The sequence below is a fragment of the Coregonus clupeaformis genome, chromosome 18, assembly GCF_020615455.1.
Source record: "Coregonus clupeaformis isolate EN_2021a chromosome 18, ASM2061545v1, whole genome shotgun sequence".
Classification (NCBI taxonomy): Eukaryota; Metazoa; Chordata; class Actinopteri; order Salmoniformes; family Salmonidae; genus Coregonus; species Coregonus clupeaformis.
Window position 1 is genome coordinate 5223723 of NC_059209.1, and position 17054 is coordinate 5240776.

Sequence of the window (17054 nt, forward strand, 5' to 3'; positions counted from 1 at the left end):
CACCTAATGCCATGGGGAAGTTAAACATCACAGAGTTTATAAGGCACCTAATGCCATGGGGAAGTTAAACATCACAGAGTTTATAAGGCACCTAATGCCATGGGGAAGTTAAACATCACAGAGTTTATAAAGCACCTAATGCCATGGGGAAGTTAAACATCACAGAGTTTATAAAGCACCTAATGCCATGGGGAAGTTAAACATCACAGAGTTTATAAGGCACCTAATGCCATGGAGAAGTTAAACATCACAGAGTTTATAAAGCACCTAATGCCATGGGGAAGTTAAACATCACAGAGTTTATAAAGCACCTAATGCCATGGGGAAGTTAAACATCACATAGTTTATAAAGCACCTAATGCCATGGGGAAGTTAAACATCACAGAGTTTATAAAGCACCTAATGCCATGGGGAAGTTAAACATCGCAGAGTTTATAAAGCACCTAATGCCATGGGGAAGTTAAACATCACAGAGTTTATAAAGCACCTAATGCCATGGGGAAGTTAAACATCACATAGTTTATAAAGCACCTAATGCCATGGGGAAGTTAAACATCACAGAGTTTATAAAGCACCTAATGCCATGGGGAAGTTAAACATCGCAGAGTTTATAAAGCACCTAATGCCATGGGGAAGTTAAACATCACAGAGTTTATAAGGCACCTAATGCCATGGAGAAGTTAAACATCACAGAGTTTATAAGGCACCTAATGCCATGGAGAAGTTAAACATCACAGAGTTTATAAAGCACCTAATGCCATGGGGAAGTTAAACATCACAGAGTTTATAAGGCACCTAATGCCATGGGGAAGTTAAACATCACAGAGTTTATAAGGCACCTAATGCCATGGGGAAGTTAAACATCACATAGTTTATAAAGCACCTAATGCCATGGGGAAGTTAAACATCACAGAGTTTATAAAGCACCTAATGCCATGGGGAAGTTAAACATCACAGAGTTTATAAAGCTTACCTAATGCCATGGGGAAGTTAAACATCACATAGTTTATAAAGCTTACCTAATGCCATGGGGAAGTTAAACATCACAGAGTTTATAAAGCACCTAATGCCATGGGGAAGTTAAACATCGCAGAGTTTATAAAGCACCTAATGCCATGGGGAAGTTAAACATCACAGAGTTTATAAGGCACCTAATGCCATGGAGAAGTTAAACATCACAGAGTTTATAAGGCACCTAATGCCATGGAGAAGTTAAACATCACAGAGTTTATAAAGCACCTAATGCCATGGGGAAGTTAAACATCACAGAGTTTATAAGGCACCTAATGCCATGGGAAGTTAAACATCACAGAGTTTATAAGGCACCTAATGCCATGGGGAAGTTAAACATCACATAGTTTATAAAGCACCTAATGCCATGGGGAAGTTAAACATCACAGAGTTTATAAAGCACCTAATGCCATGGGGAAGTTAAACATCACAGAGTTTATAAAGCTTACCTAATGCCATGGGGAAGTTAAACATCACATAGTTTATAAAGCTTACCTAATGCCATGGGGAAGTTAAACATCACAGAGTTTATAAGGCACCTAATGCCATGGGGAAGTTAAACATCACAGAGTTTATAAGGCACCTAATGCCATGGGGAAGTTAAACATCACAGAGTTTATAAGGCACCTAATGCCATGGGGAAGTTAAACATCACAGAGTTTATAAGGCACCTAATGCCATGGGGAAGTTAAACATCACAGAGTTTATAAAGCACCTAATGCCATGGAGAAGTTAAACATCACAGAGTTTATAAGGCACCTAATGCCATGGGGAAGTTAAACATCACAGAGTTTATAAGGCACCTAATGCCATGGGGAAGTTAAACATCACAGAGTTTATAAAGCACCTAATGCCATGGGGAAGTTAAACATCACATAGTTTATAAGGCACCTAATGCCATGGGGAAGTTAAACATCACAGAATGTAGAATAGTGGACCACGGCCTGTGTACTACTGACCCTCCTCTGGTAAGACCTTCACTGGAAAGACAGACAGACAGACCGACAGACCAGTTGAATATTGAAGCAATAAGGCCAGAGGGGGTGTGGTATATGGCCAATTTACCATGGCTAAGGGCTGTAAACAGCCTGCATACAACCCTTATCCATGATATATTGGCCATATACCACAAACCCCAGAGGTGCCTTGTTGCTATTATAAACTGGTTACCAACGTAATTAGAACAGTAAAAATAAATGTTTTGTCATACCTGTGGTATAAGGTCTGATATACCACGGGTGTCAGCCAATCAGCATTCAGGGCTCGAACCACCCAGTTTATAATTCAAAATATTTGTTCAGTATATATTGTTTTTACATTTTAGAGGTTTCCTGAGGACTTTGAACCAGTAATCTATGATCAGGAGGACATTGGAACATACCGGTAACTTGGTCTTCTCTTACTTGTTTTTACATTCATAGTTTTCCATTTCTGAAAGGATAATAGATACATTTAAATGAAACTTATTTAACTTCAAGAATTTGAAGTCTTGTAGAACAGTTAATGCCATTTGTCATTTTAAAAGAAAGACCCACACACTGCTCTTGCCAGTATCACTTATTAAATATCTAATTAAACAACTTCCATAAACAACGTGATACTGGCAGTGTGCAGGTATTTATTTTGCTTTTAAGATATCATTGAATTATTCCCACACACCAACAACAAGCAAACTCAAATGTGCTTTTCCTATTTTAAATGCAATGTATGTCTTACATTTGTCATACAATGCAGGATCCAGTGCCCCAGTGCAGGTCTGTTCCAGTGTAGTATAACAGGCCTGAAGTTTAGGATGGAGGGAGAGGGAGAGGTGCTCTATAGGACAGTCCCCTGGAACAGGAGGCTTCTAGCCCAGAGAGGCAAGAGACCTGCAGGACCCCTGTTCAAGTTTACATGCCTTAATGGGTCTGTCTGTCAACTATGCCTACCACACTGTGAGATCTACCCTGGTAACTACACAGTTAGTTAGAAAAGTGAGAGTATCGTTATCTATCTCTTGTTACTTTCTAACCAACAATGCTATTTTATCTTTCTTTCCCAGGCGATGGATGTGACTTCCTGTCTGTAGCCCATGTGACTGATGACATAATTGAATTTCTCGATCCTCATGAGATAACAGAAACACACATCATCATAAACATCACTGGATTCTCTGCTTATGGCCTCACCAAGGATAAGGATGCTCCTGTCTTCCCTATCAAAGCACGTGTGTTGTTGTTCTACCGACCATCAGATGACCCTGAACTGGAATCTGTACTGCATGTGTTGCTGCTGCCTCGGAACGTTGTCCTAATGAAGGTGACTACTGTAATGCCATGACTGACATTTTACTTGGTGTCCTATCAGTCATTTGAAATGACCATTCTGAATCCTAGTTTTTGTTATTGTGAAGATATTTTTCTCTCAACAAGATCATCTACTCCTCTACTCTAGGTGCAAGAGGAGAGGGCGAGGAGGAATGGCTTGAGAGAAACCTTCATTGAAACAACCTCTGACTGTGAACTGACCCCTGATCAGACTTACAGCCTCTCCACTGATGGGTATCATCAGGTGACACCTAAGGTAGTGATGGTTAATAGTTCAACATCCACTGAATAACAGGAAAAAGGGCTTGATTCAATCAGATTCGCATTAACATCTGCATAGCAGTTTCATTGTTTTTATTTAGGTGATGTCGGAGGTGTAAATGCGTTAGAGCTGTCAAGTCAGCAAACGGCTCCCGTCGTTATACCTTTCGTGGATATTGCCATTAGATGCACTGAGTGGCGTTAGTAATAATCCCATGTAGCGTTGTTACAAATTGGAACAGTGGAACGTGTGTTGTAATCTACACCTTGATTAGGCTGATACAGGTGTGTTATGTTTCACTATATTGGATCACTCCAATATATTGGTATCATTCCGCGGCGGAGGGATACATCCGAGGTGAGGATTTACAGATTTGCTCCCGCGTACACCTGTGTCACGGCTGGGGTCCGCCCCTATATATAGACCCCATGGCCGAGACACACGTTCTCTTTCATTTTCTCGGCGGACATCCGTATGGTTTGAGGTACAAACTTTCTGAAGTTCGCTTGGTAAGTCACTGTTAAGTGTAATATCTTGCGTGGAAGTTACTCACTGGCTGTTCACAGCCTGGACCAGATGGCCACATGGCCAGCCCCTCCTCTTGAGTGCTCCACTCGCTGCGTGCGGTTGATCTGTATCTTCCGCCCGTGGTTTGTCGTACTTGTGTTTCGTTAGCGTTACACTACGACTCCGTGTGCATCCATTAGTATGGTGGCTCTTGCTGCACAAACTGTAATTTACCTTACACAACTTGCCAACTGGCTTGTTCTATGTGTGTGTTGTGAATTGCTTTAACATGGTTCTTTGCTAATTACCCTGCAGGGTTTTTTCTTGTTCTTTCCCCTGCAGAATGTAAGAGTATCGTGGTGGGCTTCCACTACGTTGAGACATTTACTTTGGAGTTCCTTAATGGAGATACTCCATCATATGGTGCTGTTTTTACTGCTTGGATATTAAACCGGCTAGGTAATATTGCAGTTGGCGTAACACTAAAACAAATAAATCAAATCCATTACCTGGTTGCTGTTTTTTTGTCTGCCTGTTTTTCCCACACAGGTCTTCCCCGGTTTTTGCAGAGGTACTGGGTAATTTATCCCTTACTGGGTTCCTATTCCTCCAAGCGGGTCCACGACATAAGCTCTCCCAGGCGTCGTGGCCTTGTTGGCTTGGCTGAGCTTATGGCTTCCCTTTGTGACAGGTGTGATAGTGGCATCCCCCCTGGGGATCCGCATACCTCGTGTATGCACTGCCTGCTTTTGAGCCACGCGGAGAGGAGCACCCTACTGGATGCCTGTGTTGAGTGGTGTTCTCAGAACGCCAGCGCCTGGCACGATTGGAGGCCATGCGCGAGTGGGTGGGCCGAGCTGGGGACGAGCTCCCTCCCTCAGGAGTGGTGCGCCAGAGAGCTGTTAGGCCCTCTACTGGGCCCAGTACCCCTCCCAGGAAGCATGGCCGGAGCCACCACAGTCAGAGCCCATCTGCTGCCCGTCCTGGACGGGGGCAGGAGTCGGACCGCTGGGACCACCTTGAACGGAGGGCCCATGCCCTGCGTCAGGAGGTTGATAGCTTCAGTGGCGACTACAGCTGTTCCCTGTTGGCCAGTGATAGGCTGTTCCTGGGGGACGATGCTGGTACTGTTCACTGCTGTGATCGGTGCTACCAGGCTGACAGGCCATCAGAAGCCGGCAGCGGTGCTTCATCGCCCCCAGCAGCTCAAGAGGCTATGAGGAGCCTACTCACTCGTGTAGCCACTGCACTGGACATCAAATAGGTGGACAGTGATGACTCTCTCCATCTGTCCCCATCTCTGCTGAGTTCCACGAGGCCTTGCAGGAGTGATGCGGACTTGAAAGCCACATATGGGTCCCTCTGGTCTCTTGTTCGTCTTACCAACGCGGCCATGCTGCTGCAGGCCTACCTACAGACTCTGTTGCCCCGGCTGCAGGAGGGCACTGAGGAGTTCCTCCAGGAAGCGATGGAGGTGTCTCGCCTGCTTTCCCTGCTCCAGAGGGATGTGGCCCGCGCCAACGGACGGGCCATGGCACAGGTGGTTACCCGCGTGTTGCAGGCCGTGTCCAGAGACCAGTGGTTTGTGACGCTGAACCTGAGGGATGCGTACTTCCATGTTCCTGTTCACCCAGCTCATTGGCAGTACCTCCGATTCACTTTCGAAGGGACGGCTTACGAATTCATGGTTCTTCCCTTCGGCCTCTCCTTGGCACCCCACACTTTCACAAAGTGGTTGGATGCTGTCCTGGCACCTCTCACGTCCCGAGGGTTGTTGATCCTCAATTACCTGAACGATTGGCTGATTTGTGCCCCTACCAGGACCCAGGTCCTGTCAGACAGAGACACGCTCCGGCAGGCTGAGCATTACTGTAAACGACAAGAAGAGTCGTCTGACGCCCACCCAGAGGGTGGCCTTCATTGGCATGGAACTGGACTCAGTCCTCATGAGAGCACGTCTGCCCACCAGAAGGGTTCAGGCGATCTTATCTTGCCTCGACCACTTTCGGCAGGGGCGGGTGGTATCCGCTCTGACCTGCCAACGCCTGTTGGGCTTGCTGACGGCGGCCTCGTTGCTGATTCCCCTGGGCCTCCTCCATCTCTGGCGTCTTCAATGGTGGTTAAACTCCCGATGGCTGCAACCGAAGCGCCAGCGTCACCGCCAGCTACGGGTGACCGCACAGTGCCTCAGGGCATTGTTGAGGTGGCACTGTTGCTCCTTTCTCTCAGGTGGGGTGGAGATGCTGAGGATGTGCCGCCGGGAGCTGGTCAGCACAGACGCCTCCCAGATCGGCTGGGGGGGTGTGACCAAGGGCAGGTTGGCCAGCGGCTGTTGGCTACCCCCTTGGAGCGGCAGGCACATCAATACACTAGAGCTCCGAGCTGTACTGCTGGCCCTGCGGTCTTTCCTTCCCACATCTGAAGGGAAGACATGTCCTGGTGAGAACGGACAACACAACAGTGGTGGCTTACATCAACCATCAGGGTGGACTGAGGTCCCACTGTCTCCATCTTATGGCACGGCAGCTCCTTCTCTGGGCTCAGGGACGCCTAGCATCTCACAGCCCAGCGCACGCACCTGGCATCCTGAATGTGGCAGCAGATATGCTCTAGAGGGAGGGCACACCACCTTGGGACTGGAGCCTACATTCCCAGGTGGTGCAGCACCTGTGGGACAAGTTCGGTAGGGCGCAGGTGGACCTGTTTGCCTCCCTGGGCAATGCACACTGCCCCCTGTTGTACTCCATGTCGGAGCCACCAGGGCCTCTGGACTTGGATGCTCTGGCTCACGATTGGCCAGGGCTTGAGCTTTACGCATTCCCCCCTTTTCCCCTGATCCAGGCTGTGCTGGACAGGACCAGGATGGCGGAGCATCTGCTCTTGGTGCACTCGTAATGAGGTTGTGCCCGAGTCATGTGGGGTGCAGTATGTCCTCCAATACCTGCAGTCTCGCTTGGATGAGGGCTTGGCAGCCTCTACACTGAGAGGGTATTTGGCCGCTATATCTGCCTGCCATGTGGGGTGGATGGACAGGCCAATGGGGCGCCATCCCTTGGTCTCCAGGTTTATGAAGGGGGTTTGTCGCCTGCGTCCAGCTAGGACCCGCTCAATGGCTAGTGTTGTGGCAAATCCGTCCTGATATTGATCAAAGAACAAAAGTATTTCCAGAGTTTTTGTAGAATTAAGATGGACTTTATTACAATGGACAAAGCCGAGTGGTCTGCAGAGCATCTCCTTTTCCACCTCCCCGCTCTCAGTTTATATAGTCATTTTACGTACATTTTTAGCTTAACCCCTCCCTGTTGGGTTCCCCCACCACTGTCTTCAGTTTCCCCCTCTTGACCGCTCCGCCCACTTCCTTAGTCTATGATAGTGGCGAAATTTGACTTCCCCTCCTCCTATGTATGCACAAATAACAGCCCTGTCATGTAAAAATAATCATGTTCAGTTTGAACTCTGTTCAACCCCAGCTCACCCTGGTTTGACCTGGAGATTGATTGTTGGACATGGCAGGTCCACAATCAATCTCCCAAACATACCCAAACCCCCTCCTCATCACTAGCTGGGATCTGGATGTGGTCTTGGCAGCTTTGGCAAAGCCGCCTTTTGAACCGTTGGAGTATGCCTCCTGAAACACCTCTCTATGAAGGTGGTTTTCTTGGTAGCGATTACTTCCATGAAGAGGGTGCTCCATGCTTTTTCGGTAAGTTCTGTGTGGTACCGGATGGACCCGGTGGGAGGAGTATATCTCTACCCCAACCCTTCATTCCTCCCGAAGGTTCTGTCAGACAGGCATGTGAACGTCCCTTTTATCCTGTCTGCTTACGACCCCCCGGCAGTGGCGGGGGAGTCTGGGTCTCCCTCCGGCATGCTGTGCCCTCTGGGCCTCCCTCCGGTATGCTGTGCCCTGTGGGGCCTCCCTCCGGCATGCTGTGCCCTCTGGGCCTCCCTCCGGCATGCTGTGCCCTGTGGGCCTCCCTCCGGCATGCTGTACCCTCTGGGTCTCCCTCCGGCATGCTGTGCCCTGTGGGTCCCCCTCCGGTATGCTGTGCCCTGTGGGCCCTCCCTCCGGCATGCTTGCCCTGTGGGCCTCCCTCCGGCATGCTGTGCCCTGTGGGCCTCCCTCCGGCATGCTGTACCTCTGGGTCTCCCTTCGGCATGCTGTGCCCTGTGGGTCTCCCTCCGGCATGCTGTGCCCTCTGGGCCTCCCTCCGGCATGCTGTGCCCTGTGTGGACACTGGCTGCCTATGTGAGCGGACACGGTCAGTGAGAACAACAGACCAGCTCTTTGTCTGCTATGGTGAGAGAGTCCTGGGGGTTGGGCTATCAAAGCGAGAGGCTCTCTCACTGGATCGTGGACATGATTACGACAGCATACCGCATGGCTGGCAGGCCAGTGCTGGGATCTGTGGTGGCACATTCAACACAAGGTGTGGCTGCGTCCTGGGCTCTACTGAGAGGAGTGCCCCTCGCTGATATCTGTGCTGCGGCCAGCTGGGCTTCCTCTTGCACCTTTGCTAGGTACTAATGGGTAAATGTGGCACCTCCCTCTGCGGTTGGTTCAGCGGTTCTGGGCGTCACCTCCCCTTCCAGGGACTGTGCCGGGACCCCGTTCCACATCGGCGGCCCTGCGTCTCGGTTCTGCGCTGGGACTTCGCCGCTGGCTGGCAGATCCCTCTAGCACCGACTAAATCTGGTATGGGTATACCAATATATTGAGTGATCCAATATAGTGAAACATAACGAAGGAAACCACGGTTAACGTAAGCTATACGGCGCTAGAGGCGTCTCAAATGATGTAGAGAATGTGTGTCGCGGCCATGGGGTCTATATAGGGGCGGACCCCGGCCGTGACACACATGTACACGGGAGTAAATCTGTAATTCCTCACCTCGGATGTATCCGTCTGCTGCGGAGTGATACCAATATATTGGAGTGATCCATATAGCTCACATAACCGTGGTTATATACGTAAACATATCGCCTAAATAAAAATAAGGATCTGCTATGCAGGTGTCGATTAGCGTGGGTTAGCGCTGGAACTGATTGAATCTAGGCCAAAGACTTCAAGATGAAGTTAATGTTGTTCAATGCCAAATATTGTATGATTCCATAAACTGACACCGTCATATGTTTGTCCTTTTTTTTATCCAGACCAAAAAGTTTGATACTGATAAAGACTACGAAAACTACACCACAACGTTTGCAGTATCCTTACCTGCCAAAGTTAAAAAAGCTGAACTGACGTTGAAGAAGAATATAGCCTGGCCCAAATTAGACCTACTGTTTAGTCTATTTGTGAATCGTGAATATCCATGGAAGGGTTTCTACAGATATCAAGGTAACGGTTCAGATAAAACAGTCAAAAGTTTTGTAAGCACTAAGCAGTGTAATGGAAACTCCTAACTCCCAAGGAGAGATAGGCCTACCACTGGGAAGAGTATTATTACTGAGATAATTACTGATGTCCTGTATTGTAAGAGCAATACAATTGATGAATACTATTTTTCTGATATAAACTGATCATACTTTTAACGTTCTTAATATATACACTTTGAGGTTATAGTCCCTTTTTCTCTCTCTGTCCCAGCCCCCTCTCCCTGCAGCCACTCCTGCCAGACCCCCTACTTTCCCAGGACGGGACTTCATTACCAAACACAGGATTGCTCTAGAAACTTCGCCTGGGAATCTTGCAGCCCATTCTCTCGCATCTGGAGGATCACAAAGTTCTGAATGCTGAGGAGAAGGAGGGAGGTGGTCAGCAAATCCACCAAGACCCAACAGAACCAAGCCCTGCTGGACATGGTTGTGAGGAAAGGGGATGAAGCACAGAAGGAGTTCTACCAGGTCCTGAGAGAAGCAGATCACTTCCTGGTCAAAGACCTGGAGAAGTAGAAAGCCTGAGAGGTAGCCATGGATACAACAACATCAAGAGATATATCACTATACTACTAATAAATGACCTGAGAGAGACAGACAGACTGAGAGGTAGCCATGGATACCACCTCACAACCTTTAGAAGATATCAAAACATGTATCAGAGACTGAGAGCAGTACTTTGAGGAGGAGCCATCCTGACCAGAGGTGGTTGGTGTGTAACGTGATTGGACCCCATTCTCACCAGCACTCCCATCAGTCTGTAGTTTACTATACAAGCCCCAGGTCTCAGGCAAGGTCAAATCACTGTGAGGCTACTGTCTACCAGACAACCTACCTGTGTTACTCTGGTACAACTGGCTGCAGACTACAAGATCATTGAATTTCTATCTGGAACATGTTGAATGTTTAATCATCCCGGGACAAGGTCTCAGGCAACAACATGTGAGATAACATCTAGCAGACAACTGACTGGACAGCTGCACTGGTTGAACACAATATCAATATATATCTCTGTTTAGATATAGTGTATATGTTTATATAATGGTATCTTTAAGAGCATCTTTTAAATTGTAATGTCATTATGTTCCAACAAAGGGGACTAGTGGGCTCCTTTTATGACTAGATAAAGAGAAATAGACTCTCACTCTTATAGGAAATAGAAAATAGACTCTCACTCTTATAGGAAAGAGAATAGACTCTCACTCTTATAGGAAAGAGAAATAGACTCTCACTCTTATAGGAAAGAGAAATAGACTCTCACTCTTATAGGAAATAGAAATAGACTCTCACTCTTATAGGAAAGAGAAATAGAGCCAAAAATGTGGCTCTTGAGATTAGAGAATATATATATATTTTTCTACCATATCGACATTAATCAGACTGAATCTCAGGGACTCATTTCACTCTCAGGGAAATATGGTATATTTTATAGTGTGAAATATCTGGGATGAGTGTTTTATAATTGCATTAATCTATTTAATCTCTGTCTCAATTCAATTCAATTGAGATTACAAATATGCAAGTGCATTTGGAAAGTATTCAGACCCCTTGACTTTTTCCACATTTTTGTTGACATTACAGCCTTATTCTAAAATGGATTAAATTAAAACATTTTCGCATCCAATCTACACACAATATCCCATAATGACAAAGCGAAAACAGGTTTTTTAGAAATGTTTGCAAATGTATTAAAAATAAAAAACAAATACCTTATTTACCATAAGTATTCCAGACCCTTTGCTTTATAAGACTTGAAATTGAGCTCAGGTGCAACCTGTTTCCATTGATTTTCCTTGAGATGTTTTTACAACTTGATTGGAGTCCACACCTGTAGTCAATTCTTATTGATTGGACACGATAAGGAAAGGCACACACCTGTCTAAATAAGGTCCCACAGTTGGACAGTGCAGTGAGAGCAAGAACCAAGCCATGAGGTCGGAAGGAATTGTCCGTAGAGCTCCAAGACAGGATTGTGTAACGACACAGGAAGAAAAACTTTCTGCAGCATTGAAGGTCCCCAAGAACACAGTGGCCTCCCATCACATTCTTAAATGGAAGAAGTTTGGAACTACCAAGACTCTTCCTAGAGCCTTGGGTCAGCCAAACTGAGCAATCGGGGGAGATGGGCCTTGTGTCAGGGAGGTGACACTCCCAATCCAACCTCACAGAGCTTGTGAGGATCTGCAGAGAAAATGGGAGAAACTTTCTAGAAATACAGGTGTCCCAAGCCAGGGGTCATACCCAAGAAAGACTCAAGGCTGTAATCGCTGCCAAAGGTGCTTCAACAAAGTACTGAATCAAGGGTCTGAATTCTTAGATAAATGTAATATATATATATATATATATATACATATATATATATATACACTATGCTCAAAAAAATTAAGGGAACACTAAAATAACAAATACTAGATCTGAATGAATGAAATAATCATTAAATACTTTTTCTTTACATAGTTGAATGTGCTGACAACAAAATCACACAAAAATTATCAATGGAAATCAAATGTATCAAATTAATCAATCAAATTGTATTGGTCACATGCGCCCGAATACAACAGGTGCAGACATTACAGTGAAATGCTTACACTGCCCTTAACCAACAGTGCATTTATTTTTAACAAAAAAGTAAAAATAAAACAACAAAAAGTGTTGAGAAAAAAAAAAAAGAGCAGAAGTAAAATAAAAGTGACAGTAGGGGAATATAGATACAGGGGGGTACCGGTGCAGAGTCAATGTGCGGGGCACCGATTGAGGTAGTTGAGGTAAATGTACATGTGGGTAGAGTTAAAGTGACTATGCATAAATAATTAACAGAGTAGCAGCAGTAAAAAGGATGGGGTGGGGGGCTGGAGTGCAAATAGTCCGGGTAGCCATGATTAGCTGTTCAGGAGTCTTATGGCTTGGGGGTAGAAGCTGTTGAGAGTCTTTTGGACCTAGACTTGGCACTCCGGTACCGCTTGGTCGTGCAGTAGCAGAGAGAACAGTCTATGACTAGGGGTGGCTGGAGTCTTTGACAATTTTGAGGGCATTCTCCTGACACCGCCTGGTATAGAGGTCCTGGATGGCAGGTGGATGGCTATCAACCCATGGAGGTCTGGATTGGAGTCACCCTCAAAATTAAAATGGGAAAAACCACACTACAGGCTGATCCAACTTTGATGTAATGTCCTTAATAAAAACAAGTCAAAATGAGGCTCTGTAGTGTGTGTGGCCTCCACGTGCCTGGGTATGACCTCCCTACAGCGCCTGGGCATGCTCCTGATGAGGTGGCGGATGGTCTCCTGAGGATCTCCCTCCCAGACCTGGACTAAAGCATCCGCCAACTCCTGGACAGTCTGGCAGAAAACGTGGCGTTGGTGGATGGAAAATGGAGATGATGTCCCAGATGTGTCAATTGGATTCAGGTCTGGGGAACGGGAAGGGCCAGTCCTTAGACATCAATGCCTTCTTTCTTGCAGGAACTGCTGACACACTCCAGCCACATGAGGTCTAGCATTGTCTTCCATTAGGAGTGAACCCAGGGCCAACCGCCCAGCATACGCCAGGTCTCACAAGAGGGGTCTGAGGATCTCATCTCACCTAATGGCAGTCAGGCTACCTCTGGCGAGCACATGGAGGGCCTGCGGACCCCCAAAGAAATGCCACCCCAGACCATGACAGACCCACTCGCCAAACCGGTCATGCTGGAGGATGTTTTGCAGGCAGCAGAACGATTTCTCCACGGCGTCTCCAGACTCTGGTCACACGTCTGTCACGTGCTCAGTGAGAACCTGCTTTCATCTGTGAGAAGAGCACAGGGCGCCAGTGGCGCAATTTGCCAATCTTGGTGTTCTCTGGCAAATGCCATAACGACTCTGCACGGTGTTTGTCAGCACAACCCCACCTGTGGACAGCCGGGGCCTCATACACCACCCTCATGGAGTCTGTTTCTGACCGTTTGAGCAGACACATGCACATTTGTGGCCTGCTGGAGGTCATTTTGGTGGGGCTCTGGCAGTGCTCCTCCTTGCTCCTCCTTGCACAAAGGCGGAGGTAGCAGTCCTGCTGCCCGGTTGTTGCCCTCTCACGGCCTCCTCCACGTCTCGTGATGTGACTGGCCTGTCTCCTGGTAGCGCCTCCATGCTCTGGACACTACATTGACAGACACAGCAAACCTTCTTGCCACAGCTCGCATTGATGTGCCATTCTGGATGAGCTGCACTACTGGAGCCACTTGTGTGGGTTGTAGACTCCGTCTCATGCTACACTAGAGTGAAAGCAACCGCACAGCATTCAAAAGTGACCAAAACATCAGCCAGGAAGCATAGGAACTGAGAAGTGGTCTGTGGTCAGCCACCTGCAGAACCACTCCTTTATTAGGGGGTGGGTCTTAAGAATTGCCTTAATTTCCACTTGTTGTCTAATCATTTGCACAACAGCATGTGACATTTGTCAATCAGTGTTGGTTCTAAGTGGACAGTTTGTTTCACAGAAGTGTGATTGACTTGGAGGTTACATTGTGTTGTTTAGAAGTGTTCCTATTTTTTTTGAGCAGTGTATATATATATATATATATATATATATATAATAACACTTCTGCCAACAGAGCTCAGAGGGGCTGACATCTACAGGTTCTGATCCCGGTATGCGTACTACTGAAATATTGAACCTACCTGGAAAACGAAACTGCTCAAACTCTCAGGTGTAAATATTAGTTTTTTTACTCTGAATGGATACATTTAATTTTTACCTGAATGTTAATGTGATATAAGCCACTGTACGTTTCCCAGTGTATTTTGTCATGCACAGCAAATGCTATGCATGAAAATGATGCATTCATATTTTTAAAAAGTTTGTCAGAAGATAAATCATTTTAAATGCATAAGTACTGTACAAACAGTGTTAATTGTATGGAAAAATGTAATGCACTCACTAACTGTAAGTCCTTTGGATAAGAGCCATGTCTGCTAAAAGACTAAAATGTAAAATGAGTATATATATATATATATATATATATATATATATATATATATATATATATATATATATATATATACAGTGGGAGAACAAGTATTCGATACACTGCCGATTTTGCAGTGTTTCCTACTTACAAAGCATGTAGAGGTCCGTAATATTTATCCATAGGTACACTTCAACTGTGAGAGACGGAATCTAAAAAAAATCCAGAAAATTACATTGTGTGATTTTTTAAGTAATTAAATGTGCATTTTATTGAATGACATAATGGTATGACACAGAAAAGCAGAACTTAATATTTGGTACAGAAACCTTTGTTTGCAATTTACAGATCATAACGTTTCCTGTAGGTCTTGACCAGGTTTGCACCCCACACTGCAGCAGGGATTTTATTCACCACTCCTCCATACAGACCTTCTCCAGATCCTTCAGGGTTTTCGGGGTGTGGCTGGACAAATATGGACTTTCAGCTCCCTCCAAAGATTTTCTTTATTGGGTCCAGGTCTGGAGACTGGCTAGGCCACTCCAGGACCTGGAGATGTTCTGTACGGAGCCAACTACTCCTTAGTTGCCCTGGCTGTGTGTTTGGGGTCGTTGTCATGCTGGAAGACCCAGCCACCACCCATCTTCAATGTTCTTACGAGGAAGGAGGTTGTTGGCCAAGATCGCCATGTGACATGGCCATCCACCTCCCTGTCTAGGTGCAGTCGTCCTGTCCCCTTTGCAGAAAAGCATCCCCCAAAGAATGATGTTTCCCACCTCCATGCTTCGACGGTTGGGATGGTGTTTGCTTGGAGTTCGTACTCTCATCCTTCTTTCGTCCAAACACGGCGAGTGGAGTTAAAGCTCTATTTTTGTCTCTTATCAGACCCATGACCTTTTCCCATTCCCCTCTCTGGATCACCCAGATGAGGTCATTGGCAAACTTCAGACGGGCCTGGACATGCTGTGGCTTGTCCAGGGACCTTGCGTGCGCTGCAGGATTTAATCAGTGTTATATGGTTTTTTTTTAAGACTGTGGTCCCAGCCTCTTCAGGTCATTGACCAGGTCCTGCCGAGTTCTGGGCTGATCCTTTATCTTCCTCATGATCATTGATGCCCCATGAGGTGAGATCTTGCATGGAGCCCCAGGACCGGATTGACCGTATCTTGAACTTCTTCCATTTTCTAATACCTGCCTAACAGTTGTTGCCTTCACCAAGTTTGCTTGCTCATTATCCTGTAGCCCATCTCAGCCTTGTGCAGGTTACAATTGTATCCCTGATGTCCTTACACAGCTCTCTGGTCTTGGCCATTGTGGAGAGGTTGGAGTCTGTTGAATTGAAATGTGTGTGACAGGTGTGTTTATACAGGTAACGAGTTAAACAGGTGCAGTTAATACAGGTAATGAGTGGGGGAACAGGAGTGGCTTCATAAAGAAAAACGAACAGGTCTGTGAGAGCTGAATTCTTACTGGTTGGTAGGTGATCAAATACTTATGTCATGCAATAAAATGCAAATTAATTACTTAAAAATATAATGTGATTTTCTGGATTTTTGTTTCAGATTCTGTCTCTCACAGTTGAAGTGTACCTATGATAAAAAATTACAGACCTCTACATGCTTTGTAAGTAGGAAAACCTGCAAAATCGGCGGTGTATCCAAATACTTGTTCTCCCAACTGTATATATATATGCATAAAAAAAAAAAAAATTTAATAAGGCTGTAACATATAACAAAATGTGGAAAAAGTCAAGGGGTCTGAATACTAATATCTATGACGTTTCGGCCATATTTGAATCAGCAGTAAGGGGAAGCAGCACCACTGGCCTCCCCACCACCTTTGTTATTGTTTTTAGTTGCCTAGCTGCGGAGCGTCGTGCAACATGGTAAAAATAATTGCAGTTCATATTGTGCTCTTCTATACGTGTAATGATGTCTGAGGGGAAAACAGTGGATGGTTGTTCCCAATAACTTCTTTGTTGTTGTAATATCTCGAACGGACGTGGCAGTTTCACAATTAACGATTCCAATTTTAATCAGACTGAATGACAGGCACTCATTTACTCTCAGGGAAATATGTATATTTTGCAGTGTATAACTTAGGGTCCTGGTCAATTCAGAATTTAATTGAGAATGGCTCATAAATCCAATTCAATTATTGAATTGTAATTGAAAGTAATAAGTGAGGATACAGAATTGCAATTTTAATGAAAAGGAAATAGAGTTGAAGTCAGGGGGAATTAAATTAAATTAAAATGCCTCTTCTGTTCTATAGTTGTAGTCTATACAAATATACATATATGCAAATTAAATATCAAACATGTTGTATAAACATGCATATAAAATATTGATGAAACAATTGATTTTCAGGACAAACTATTGAAATGAATGATCAAGGAAAACACAACTTGTAGTTATTATATTTCATTAATCACATAAATGTTGTTCATGGGGGAAATACTACATTTCCCACAATGCATGTTTAACCCTCAAGTTAACCTCCTGAAGCCTTCAAAAAGAAGACAAACAAATGAAATGGTTTGGTGGAAATATAATGGTATATTCTAAGCACTAAGGTTAATGGAGTATATGAACATTGTTTCCAGAGAAAAGTTATATATTCTTTGGTATCTGGAAGTGTGACCTGT

The 17054-nt window shown here is 45.5% G+C and overlaps 1 protein-coding gene and 1 long non-coding RNA gene across 2 annotated transcripts in view; both read left to right on the top strand.

The window, feature by feature from the left end:
• LOC123493064 overlaps positions 1–10751 on the top strand; it is an 18417-nt gene extending 7666 nt beyond the window's left edge. The window contains exon 3 of the long non-coding RNA XR_006661955.1: positions 10682–10751. This is a non-coding gene — a long non-coding RNA (uncharacterized LOC123493064). The remainder of the gene's footprint in view (positions 1–10681) is intronic.
• Positions 1–17054, top strand: part of LOC121532576 — a 215869-nt gene that overhangs the window by 133874 nt on the left and 64941 nt on the right. The window lies entirely within an intron of this gene.